Source organism: Chiloscyllium plagiosum, unplaced genomic scaffold, assembly GCF_037043375.1.
Source record: "Chiloscyllium plagiosum isolate Xiang-an unplaced genomic scaffold, Cpla_swu_hap1 HiC_scaffold_32, whole genome shotgun sequence".
Lineage (NCBI taxonomy): Eukaryota > Metazoa > Chordata > Chondrichthyes > Orectolobiformes > Hemiscylliidae > Chiloscyllium > Chiloscyllium plagiosum.
In genome coordinates, this window is record NW_028270170.1 from 677,892 (window position 1) to 687,949 (window position 10,058).

General features: G+C 44.9%; 1 pseudogene across 1 annotated transcript; it reads right to left on the minus strand.

Moving 5' to 3' along the window:
- Positions 1–7,886: 7,886 nt before the first annotated feature.
- On the minus strand, positions 7,887–9,780 carry LOC122565122 (C-C chemokine receptor type 7 pseudogene; annotated as a pseudogene). Its single transcript, XR_015752430.1, has 2 exons — positions 9,655–9,780; positions 7,887–8,985 (listed from the first exon to the last, which is right to left on the minus strand). The product of XR_015752430.1 is annotated as a C-C chemokine receptor type 7 pseudogene (transcript).
- Positions 9,781–10,058: the final 278 nt, after the last annotated feature.

The window sequence follows — 10,058 nt, forward strand, 5'->3', positions numbered from 1 at the left end:
AAAACCGTCCTCATAATTTAAACATTTTATACCTGGTATATTAACAATGAATCTGCTCTGTACCTAGCCCAAGACCAAGACATCCTGCCCAAAACTTATTACTTCAGACCAGAGTTTTATATGACTGAAATATTATATATACATACAGCATTATGTGCAACTTTACGTCACCATAAATAACCCCATCTGCAATTTGCAACTGCAATCTACCTGCCCCTTGGTTCTCTTCTGCCTCTGTCAATAGTATTTTGAAAAAAATTTCGAACACCTCTCAATTCTGGAGGAGTCATATCAGACTCAAACAATTAACTCATTTTCTTTCTCTGCAGATGCTGCCGAGCTGCTGAGTTCCTCTAACACTCTCTGTGCTTGTTGCAGATTTCCAATATCTGCAGTAGTTTGTTTTTATTTGCCTAGAAATCCACCTGCCCCTGATGAAGAGAGACACAGGTAGTTTACTGGAGAAGCAGGACAATTTCCATGTTTATTTTTGAACCACCTACTAAGGCAAGGTTCAAGTATTCAATTACAAAAACCATCACAGCTTCTGAACATACTTTTCAATTTCAGTCCTTCACTTCAGATGACCAATGATTCACTATAAGCTGCAGGTTATTCTGAAGCAATAGCATTTGACATCCACCTTTCCTGTTTCTATTTTGGAAGAACTGAAGGAATTTCATCTTTAAAGTTTTATCCTTTTCTATATTTTGTCTTTTTTCCGTATTTAGTTATTAATTTCATTACTGTTACTTCAGTCATTTTCAGCAGTGTTTTTGTAACAAAATGCCTTTTGTCTTGTTTGAGACTGACGTATTGCTGCTGAATCACTCACCAAGTCCGAGTTGGCTACTTTCACAGAAAATGCCCAGAGGCAACCTAACACAGAATGAGGTTAACTTCTCGACAAGGTCGGGCCTGTGGATTCAGCTACAAACAGCAATCTCTCAGCCTGCACTGAGGCTGGCTAGCTTGGCAGCTGAACCACCAATAGATACCCTTTATGAGAAAAAAACCCGTTTTCCATCCTTCTCCCCCTGGGTACCTTTCTCTCTCTTTCCCTGATACACCCTTCTCTCTCTTGTATAAAGGATCCCTTATACATCCTTCCCAATTGTGTGTATGTCTCTCCTTTTTTTATTATCTTATGGAATATGACCATCACTGGCTGAGTCAGCATTTATTGCCTGTCCCTACTTGCCCCTTGAGAAGGTGGGGGGTGAGCTGCCTTCTTTTTTTTGTAAATATATTTATTTGCAAATTTTTTTTAACTTTACAAACATATAAAATTATTGAAAAATACAATCAATAACAAATATCAGTATAATAAAAACAAAAAAAATACAAATTACAATACAACTACTGTCTAAGTACTACTAACCTACCCGATAATACAAAACAAACCTAACACTGTGCAAAGCAACACCAAAAAAAAAGAAAAGCAAAAACAAACAAATAAAAAACCACAAAATACAGAACAGCTATGCTCGGCGCAAAGCTCCCAAACAAAGGAACAGGAGCATTGTATATATACCCGTATTAACTCAGCAGACTCCCTCCAGGGCCCAGGGCTTGACAAATCTAACCAACCTAGTTAGATAAACACTCTAGTTAGGATAACTGACAAATCTATATCCAAATAACTCAAGTAGAGCTGCCATGTCTTATAAAAATGGACTGTTGTATGGTGCACCATGTTTGTAAAAACGTCCAAGGGAATGTGCTCCATAATTAATTTCTGCCATCCCAGCAAGCCCGGTGGGTTCTCAGACACCCAATTCATCAGAATATTCTTTCGTGCACAGTATGCAAGAACATTAAATAGTTTCTTCCCATGCCCGTCTAAAGATGTAAATTCGGTAGATCTAAGAGGAGAGATATCGGGTCTACTTTGACTTCAGTCCTCAATACCCTCCCTATCTCTCCCGCCACAGCGCTCCAATAAACACGGAGCCTGTGGCATGTCCATAAGCAATGGGTAACAGTACCTACACTTATTTTACATTTGGGGCACACTGAAAATGTCCCTTTTTTAAACTTCGCCAGACGGTCTGGTGTCAGATGAGCCCTGTGTAGAACTTTTAACTGCGTAGCACATGTCCTATGACAGATTGAGATCTTTCGAGTATTCTCCCATATGTTCTGCCATGTTTCAGAAGAGATCTCCACTCCTAGCTCTTGCTCCCAAACCTCACATAACCAGTTAATATCCTGCCAGGCCCTGCCACCCAGCAGGCGATAGAGGGCACTAACTGAAAGGGTGCTTGCGGAACATAGCAACAACCCCTCTGTATCGGGCTTATAGGGCTTAGTGAGAAGCATAGTCTTCTTCTGGATGAAATCACTAACCTGAAAAAAACGGAAATGATCTCTGCTGGGTAACCCGTATTTGCAGCTCAGTTGCTCAAAAGACATCATAACCTCCCCCTCAAACAAGTCTCCCAAACTAGAAACTCCTCTCACTGCCCACAGTTTGAACCGAGTCCATCATCCCTGGTCGGAACCCTGGCATGCCAACTATAGGTGTAAGTGGCGAAATCTTGGATAAACAACCCTCACTCTGACGCATCGCCCTCCATGCTTTGACTGTACTAAAGGACAATGGGGTTCTGGCAGGGGTCCATAACTGTCCTCATCTTATCCATGAACAACAGGTTAATAAGAGGGCACTTTGCTTGGGAGGCCTTGATAGCCAGCCATGTTGAGTTTGGATTGTTACCTACCCACTCACAGACAAAGGACAGCAGGAAACTCAATTGATACCTCCTGATGTCTGGGAAATCAACTCCTTCCCCTCCTTGAGGCAACTGCAATTTAGTAAGTTTGATGAGGGGTCACCCACGATGCCAGACAACGGAATCAAACCACCCAATAAGCTTCCGCAGCGTGGACCTGGGAAACATTATAGGGAGCATACAGATGGGATAAAGCAAATGGCCTATGGCCCCTTATAAAGCCCATCTGGTCCTCTTTAACAATATGGGACAACATCTTTCCCAATCTCAGCACCAGGATCTTGGCCAGAATCTTGAGATCTGAATTTAATAGAGAGATGGGCCTGTATGAGGCACAATCCTCAGGAACCTTCCCCTTCTTAAGAATTAAGGAAATATTAGCTTCTCTCAAAGATGGTGGTAGGCATTCATGCATATAGGAGTGATTGTACATCTCCAACATGGGCCCTGACAGAATCCCTATAATCTCCTGATAAAACTCACCCGGGAGACCATCAGGGCCAGGTGCTTTCCCACTCTGAAGTTGCCCAGCTGCCTCCTGTATTTCCTGAACTGTCAAGGGGCATTAAGGAGAGAGGCCTGTTCCAAGGTTACCCCTGGGAGGTCCAGATTCTTAAAAAAGGTCTCCATTTTAGCCCAGCTGTCCTTGCAACCTTCAGACCAATACAACTCAGAGTAAAAGTTCCGAAAAGCCTTATTAATTTTTTTAGCATCATATGTAAGGACCCCGGCGCTGTCTCTGATTGCAGTAATGGATTGGGGAGCACGCTTTCTCCTAGTCAGATACACTAAATACTTCCCTGGCCTATCCCCATATTCGAACAGCCTTTGTCTAGCAAAAGCAAGTTCTTTTTTTGCGTTTTGTGTCAATATTGAATTCAAGACAGCCTAGAAAGCCGTAATCCGCTGTAGCGTAGTCACCAAAGGCCACGCAAAATGTGCTGCCTCGGCAGCTTTCAACCACATTTCAAGTAGACGCTGCTGTTCCTCCTTCTATCGTTTCCGGCTAGCCGAATAGGAAATAGCTAATCCCCTAGCAAAGGCCTTAGCAGTCTCCCATGGACTATTAGCCATGCCTGAGTTGATACTTAAGAATTCCTGAAACTCCTTCAAAACGTATTCCACAAATTTGGAATCCTTAAGGACAAGAGAGTCCAAACGCCAGTGGCGCAAACCTAGCCCTTCACTCTTGGCCTTAACCTCCAAATATACTGCCGCGTGATCAGAGATAGCTATATTCTCAATTTTACAACCCATAATCGAATCCAGAAGGGTCAAGGGAGCCAGAAAGAGGTCAATCCTTGTGTGACATTTATGTTGGTTTGAAATAAAGGTGAGGTCCCTGCCGGTAAGGTGATGACATCTCCAAATATCCACCAGCCCCAACCCCTCGCATAAGTCAACCACCTGCTTGGCCTGCGAAGAAATAGTTGGGGACCCATAAGGCAACCTGTCTACTGTCGGATCCAAAAGACAATTAAAATCCCCCGCTATAATAATGTGCCATATTCCAAAAGCACTCAACTTAAAGAAAGCACTAATCAGAAACTTGAGGGGATGCGCCGGAGGACACTAGACATTTAAAATGCCATATTCCTCCCCATGTATCAGGGCTTTAAGTATCACAAACCGTCCCTATTCATCTTTCACCTGCTCTAATAATGTGAACGGCAGATTTTTCTGGATAAGTACCACCACTCCCCTACTTTTAGTAGTAAAGGATGAAAAGAATACCCGGTCATAACCCCCCTGTTGTAATTTCAGGTATTCCCCATCATCAAGATGGATTTCCTGCAACAAAGCGATATCAACGCTTTCTCTCTTAAGGCTGGAAAGCACTTTTTACCTTTTAACAGGCGAATGACTTCCCTTAATGTTCCAGGTGCACCATTTAATAAGACACTTAGCCATATCCCCTTTCAGAGACCCTTGAACCCCCTCGGAGGGAGAACCCTGCTTACAAAGCGCCGAGCATAAGTAAATAAAGACTCATAGAATCGAAAAACTATATATACAAAAACTACTCTATCATAACTATAAACAACCAATACTACCAAAAAAACTACAAAGAAAACTAACAATAAAACCTTGAATGGAAGACTCTTCCCTTGCCCATAGAGGGCACTCATCCTATCCATCCCCTCCTTCACAGCTCCTTCAAACCCGGACTGTGTCCCAGCCTAAGGCCAGAAAAAAAACAAGGAGATGATCCTTAAATCAACAGAAAAAAGACAAAGCCAAGATGAGCACTCCACCAATCCCTGGCTTCATGTCACCCCTACTTGTGACTAAAAGAGAAACAGGATCAACAAAAAAAAGGGGAGAGACAACAAAGAACATTCACAAAATTTCCCATCAGAAAATCCAGTTATTAAAAAAAAAGGACCAACTTATTCCAAGGTCTTTTCCCCACTTTCCAAAAAGGAAATCATTAGGGAGAAAGAAAGGAATAACAAAAATGGAAGAGAAAACATGGGGAAAGATAGAAAAAAGAACAAACATTAAATATAGTCTTCTGGCCAATCCATCTATTTTAAAGTGTCCATAAAGTTTTTAGCTTTATCCGCTGAGTCAAATGTATAAACTGAGTCCTCGTGGCTGAAACGGAGCACTGCGGGGTATCTCATGGAGTACTGGATGCCCAGGTTCCTCAGCGTCTTTTTAACTTCATTGAAGGATTTCCTCTTTCAAATTACAGCTGCAGAGAGATCCTGCAAAAAACATGATTTTTGACTCCATGTACAGCAGTGCCTGTGGATCTTTTCCCAGGGATCTGGAAGCTTCTATGACTTTTTGCTTGTCCTTATATAAGTGGAAGTGCACTCAGACCGAGCGGGGGGGCTGCACTAGCCCTGACCTGTGCACTGTAACCTGATAAGCCCTTTCAATCTGCAGCCTGCTGGACTCGATGTGAAGGCCCAAAAACTTCCGCAGCCAGCTTTCAAAGAAGCTGACTGGCTGCTCACCTTCAGGGAGCCCGACCACCCGGAGATTTATCCTCCCACTTCGATTTTCGAGGTCGTGGATATGGTCTTGCAAGTCCCGCACTTCTCGCTCCAGCACCTGGATCCAACCGGACAACGACTCCATCGCAGCTTCCGAGGTCCTAGCTCGACCCTCCACCTCCTCCAACCTCTCCCCAAGGCCCTGGATCTCCTGCTTATGCTTCTGCAGCATGGATGCGATGTGTTGGACCTGATTACGAATCTCCCCAATCGCAGCCCCAACTTTCAAGGTAAGTCTCTCCATCGCCACAGCCAATTCCTGTGAGTCTGTCAGGTCCCCGGGGGGGAGGTGCTGCAAGGGAGTGTCCTCCCTGTTGCTGTTTGCTCGCTCCTTTTCCCTTTGGCATCCTTCCCACTCCCAAATACCAACAAACATGTGATCTGTAAGGTTTTAAACTAATAATTCCACCATATAAGGTGGCTAGGGATGGCAAAAAACACCAGTATGCCTTGGCTGTTAGGCAGAGCTGTCCACAGCAGTCCTACAGAATCGCCGCCATCTTGCCAAGTCGAGCTGCCTTCTTGAACACTGCAGTCTACCTGCCATGAGTTGATTCACAATACCCTGAGGGAAGGAATTCTAGGATTTTGACCCAGCATCACCGAAGGAATGGCTGATATATTTCCAAGTTAGGATGGTAAGTGGCTTGGAGGGGAACATGCAGAGGGTCATGTTACCATGTATCTGCTGCCCTTGTCCTTCTAGAGGGGAGTGGTTGTAGGTTTGGAAGGTGCTATCTAAGGATCTTTGGTGATTTTCTGCCTTGCATCTTGTAGATGGTACACACTGCTGCTACTGAGCGTCGTGCTGCTACTGAGCATTGGTGATGGAAGGAGTGAATATTTGTGGATCTGGTGTCAATCAAGCGGGCTGCTTTGTCCTGCATCGTATGAAGCTTCTTGAGTGTTGTTGGAGCTGCACCCTTTCAGGAAAATGGGGGGTATTCCATCCAACTCTGACTTGTGCCTTGTTGATGATGGACAGGCTTTGGGGAGTCAGGAGGTGAGTTACTCACTGCAGTGCTAGAACTAAGGGGCATAGTCTCAAAACAAGGGAGAGCAGATTTCGGACTGAGTTGAGGAGGAACTTCTTCACCCAAATGGTGGTGAATCTGTAAAATTTCCTACCCAGTGAAGCAGTTGAAACTACCTCATTGAATGGTTTTAAGTCAAAGCTAGATTTTTGAACAGTGAAGGAATTAAGTGTTATGGTGAGTGGATGGGTAATTGGAACTGAGCCCCTGAAAAAGATCAGCCAAAATCTTATTGAATGGCACAGCAGGCTCGGCAATGGTCTACGTCTGCTCCTAATTCATGTGTTCTTATGTATTCCTAACCTCTGACCTGCTCTTGTACCCATTGTATTACATGGCAAGTTCAGTTTAGTTTCTGATCAATGGTAATCCCCTGAGATATTGATAGTGGGAAATTCAGTGATGGTAGCACATTGAATGTCAAGGGGTCGTGGTACTTTGACTGTCTCTTATTGGAAATGGTCATTGCCTGGCATTTGTGTGGTGTGAATGTTGCTTTCTCTTTCCCCTGTGAACCCCTCTCTCTCCCTACCCAACCCCCCCCCCCCCCCCCCAAGTAGTCCCTTCTCTCTCTCTCCACCCATCCTGGTGTACCATCCTTCCCACTCCATATTCCTCTATTTCTCTCCATCTGTACACTCTCTCTCTCTCTCCAATGTATCTCTCTCCCTTATCGATCTCTCTTTCCTTTGCCATCTAGCTCTCACCTCTTGCCCATCACACTCATCCCTGGGTTCTCTCTCTCTTTCTGTCTCTGTGCCATTTCCCTTCTGATCCTACCTATAGATCTTTCTCTCTTTCTCTTTCACCAATATTGCTCTACTTTCCTCTGACTCCACCTGAGAACCTTCTTTTTATCTTTTTGAGTTTGATGTAACTTTCACTTCCAACTTCCAACCCCTTCCCCTGACCCCAACTATGTTCTCATTGCACACTCCCACCCCGAAACCTAGAACCCCCAGCCTCATCCGTCAATATCCGAGAACACCCCACACCCAACTTCCCAAACCATTGCCTCTCCTCCCTCATCTATAACCAGAATGTCTTCACTCTCAGGAAGAAACTGTATTCCCACTTTGATTCCACTTGTAATTTGTACTGAAGGTGCTGGGAGCTATGGGAATCCAGAGCAGATTACCAAGCAAAGGTGCTGCTGCTGTCTATGTTCATGCCTGATGTTGATCTGTTGGTTGAGGAGATGGTTTGCGTCTGTTCCATACACCGCAGCGGTCTCAGCAGCTTCAACAGGTTATTCCTGAATTTCACTCCAACAAAGACATACAGGATCGGATTGAGACAACAGCGGGTATAGGCCAGGCAGCTGGTCACCTGCTCAGCAATGTCCCTCTGCTTACTCTCAGCACAAGGAAGACCACTCTCCCTCAATGTGTCCATGACGCTGATAATATTGAGGATGTTGTATGGTGCTTGGAAAACGACAAATATCAGAACCACTAACAGAATCACTTTGATTGCTTTGTGCTTTTCAAAGTTTCGAGCCTGCAACAAAGTCTTAATTATAACAGAATAACAGAAAACCATGACTAATAATGGGAGAAAGAATCCCAGCACCATCTGCAGGATTGGGGTAGCCACTCTGATCCAAGTGTTCATGTTCTCAGGGTAACTGACTGAGCAGATAGCTTCAGGACCTGTTTCCACTTTGGTGTAAATCAACTGCTGAAGACTGAGGAACAAGGACAGGAGCCAAACACTGAAGCTAATGAAACGACTGTATTGCAGTCGCTTGTACCGAAGTCTGTGAGCAACAGTGGCTCGGACAATCACAAAATACCGGTCAACACTGACACACATCAGGAAAAGGAAGCCACTGTACACGTTCATTTTGTATAAGATCTGCACAATTACACACATGAATTTTCCAAAGATCCAGCCAGTTTGGGAACTGGCAGCCAGGAAAGGCAAGGTGAGGAGGAATAGGAGATCTGCAATGGCCAGATTCAACAAGTACATATCAGTCGTTGCCTTCATTCTCCTGTGATGGACGTATGTCCCAAGCACCAGGCCATTCCCTACTAGGCCCAGAATAAAGACCAGGGAGTAGATGCAAGGCTGCAATGTACTGATAATACTCTGCACTTCAGTCTTATCACACGGAGAAGGGAGGTCTGAATAATCAAAGGTACCGGTGAAACCAATGTCAGGATAATTGGTGGCTCCAGAATCTGAACCTGCCATTGTCCCAGAAGTCTAAAAAAAATTATTGATAAGGAAACAATCAAAATATATCGAGTCACCAATCAAGCAGACACCCTTAACTCTCACACACACAACTCCACACTGACCAGTACAGACCAGCAATAACTAGTAGAGACCAGCCCTAACTAATGAGGTGCAGCATTGACCCACACTGACCAATAGAGACCAGCACTGACCAATAGAGACCAGCACTGACCAGTAGATCACCGATTGCTTTGAAAGTGGGCCTTTCTCTGAGCCACGTTAGCTCGTGTGGTCTTGTTGTTTTTGCCAAGACACCCACCCACTGCTGATAGGTCTCAACTGGCCTCATGTCTGAGACCACCCCCTGATCCAGCTACCACCATCATCCAAACTAATTAACGCTCTCCCTGTCCCCAACCACCCCACCCCCCCACACCCACCGGCTATAACCCCTTGTAGCCTCCAAGTATGTATTAAGTTGCTTTGGAGTACACGCATCCCATAGGCACCCAGATAAAAAGCCTGACCGTCCACCATTCAATTCCAGAATTAAAATTGTTACAGCGCACAGAAACCCATTCAGACCACGGTCGGCGTGACTCTCCAAAGCAGCAATTCACTTTGTGCGATTCTTCTGCCTTCTCTTGTGCCCTGTACTGACTGTTTCTCTCCGGGCTCTTGTGTGCAGTTCCTTACCTTTCCACAATGCCTAACTCTTCGAGCTGCTCCCGCGGGGCGGCAGGCGGAGAAATGCCCGAAGTGTTTGAAACTCTGTCCACAAATCCAACCGCTCAGAGCAAACAGCCGTGTGCTCGCGTCCCAGCCGTCAGCTCGATCTGGGACTTCATAAACACACCCACAAAGAAATGGGCAGATCTCAACTCAAAGAAACACACAATCTTCCATACACTCATCCACACACACACACACCCTCACACCTATCCGCACACTCGCCCTCAGACTCATTTACACACTCACAACTCTCCACACACTCTCGCTCTCGTGCACACAAAAACTCAGCCTTACACTCATCCAGACACCACCCTCACATTTATTCACCACTCACTCACATTCATACAGTTGTCCTCACACTCACCTTG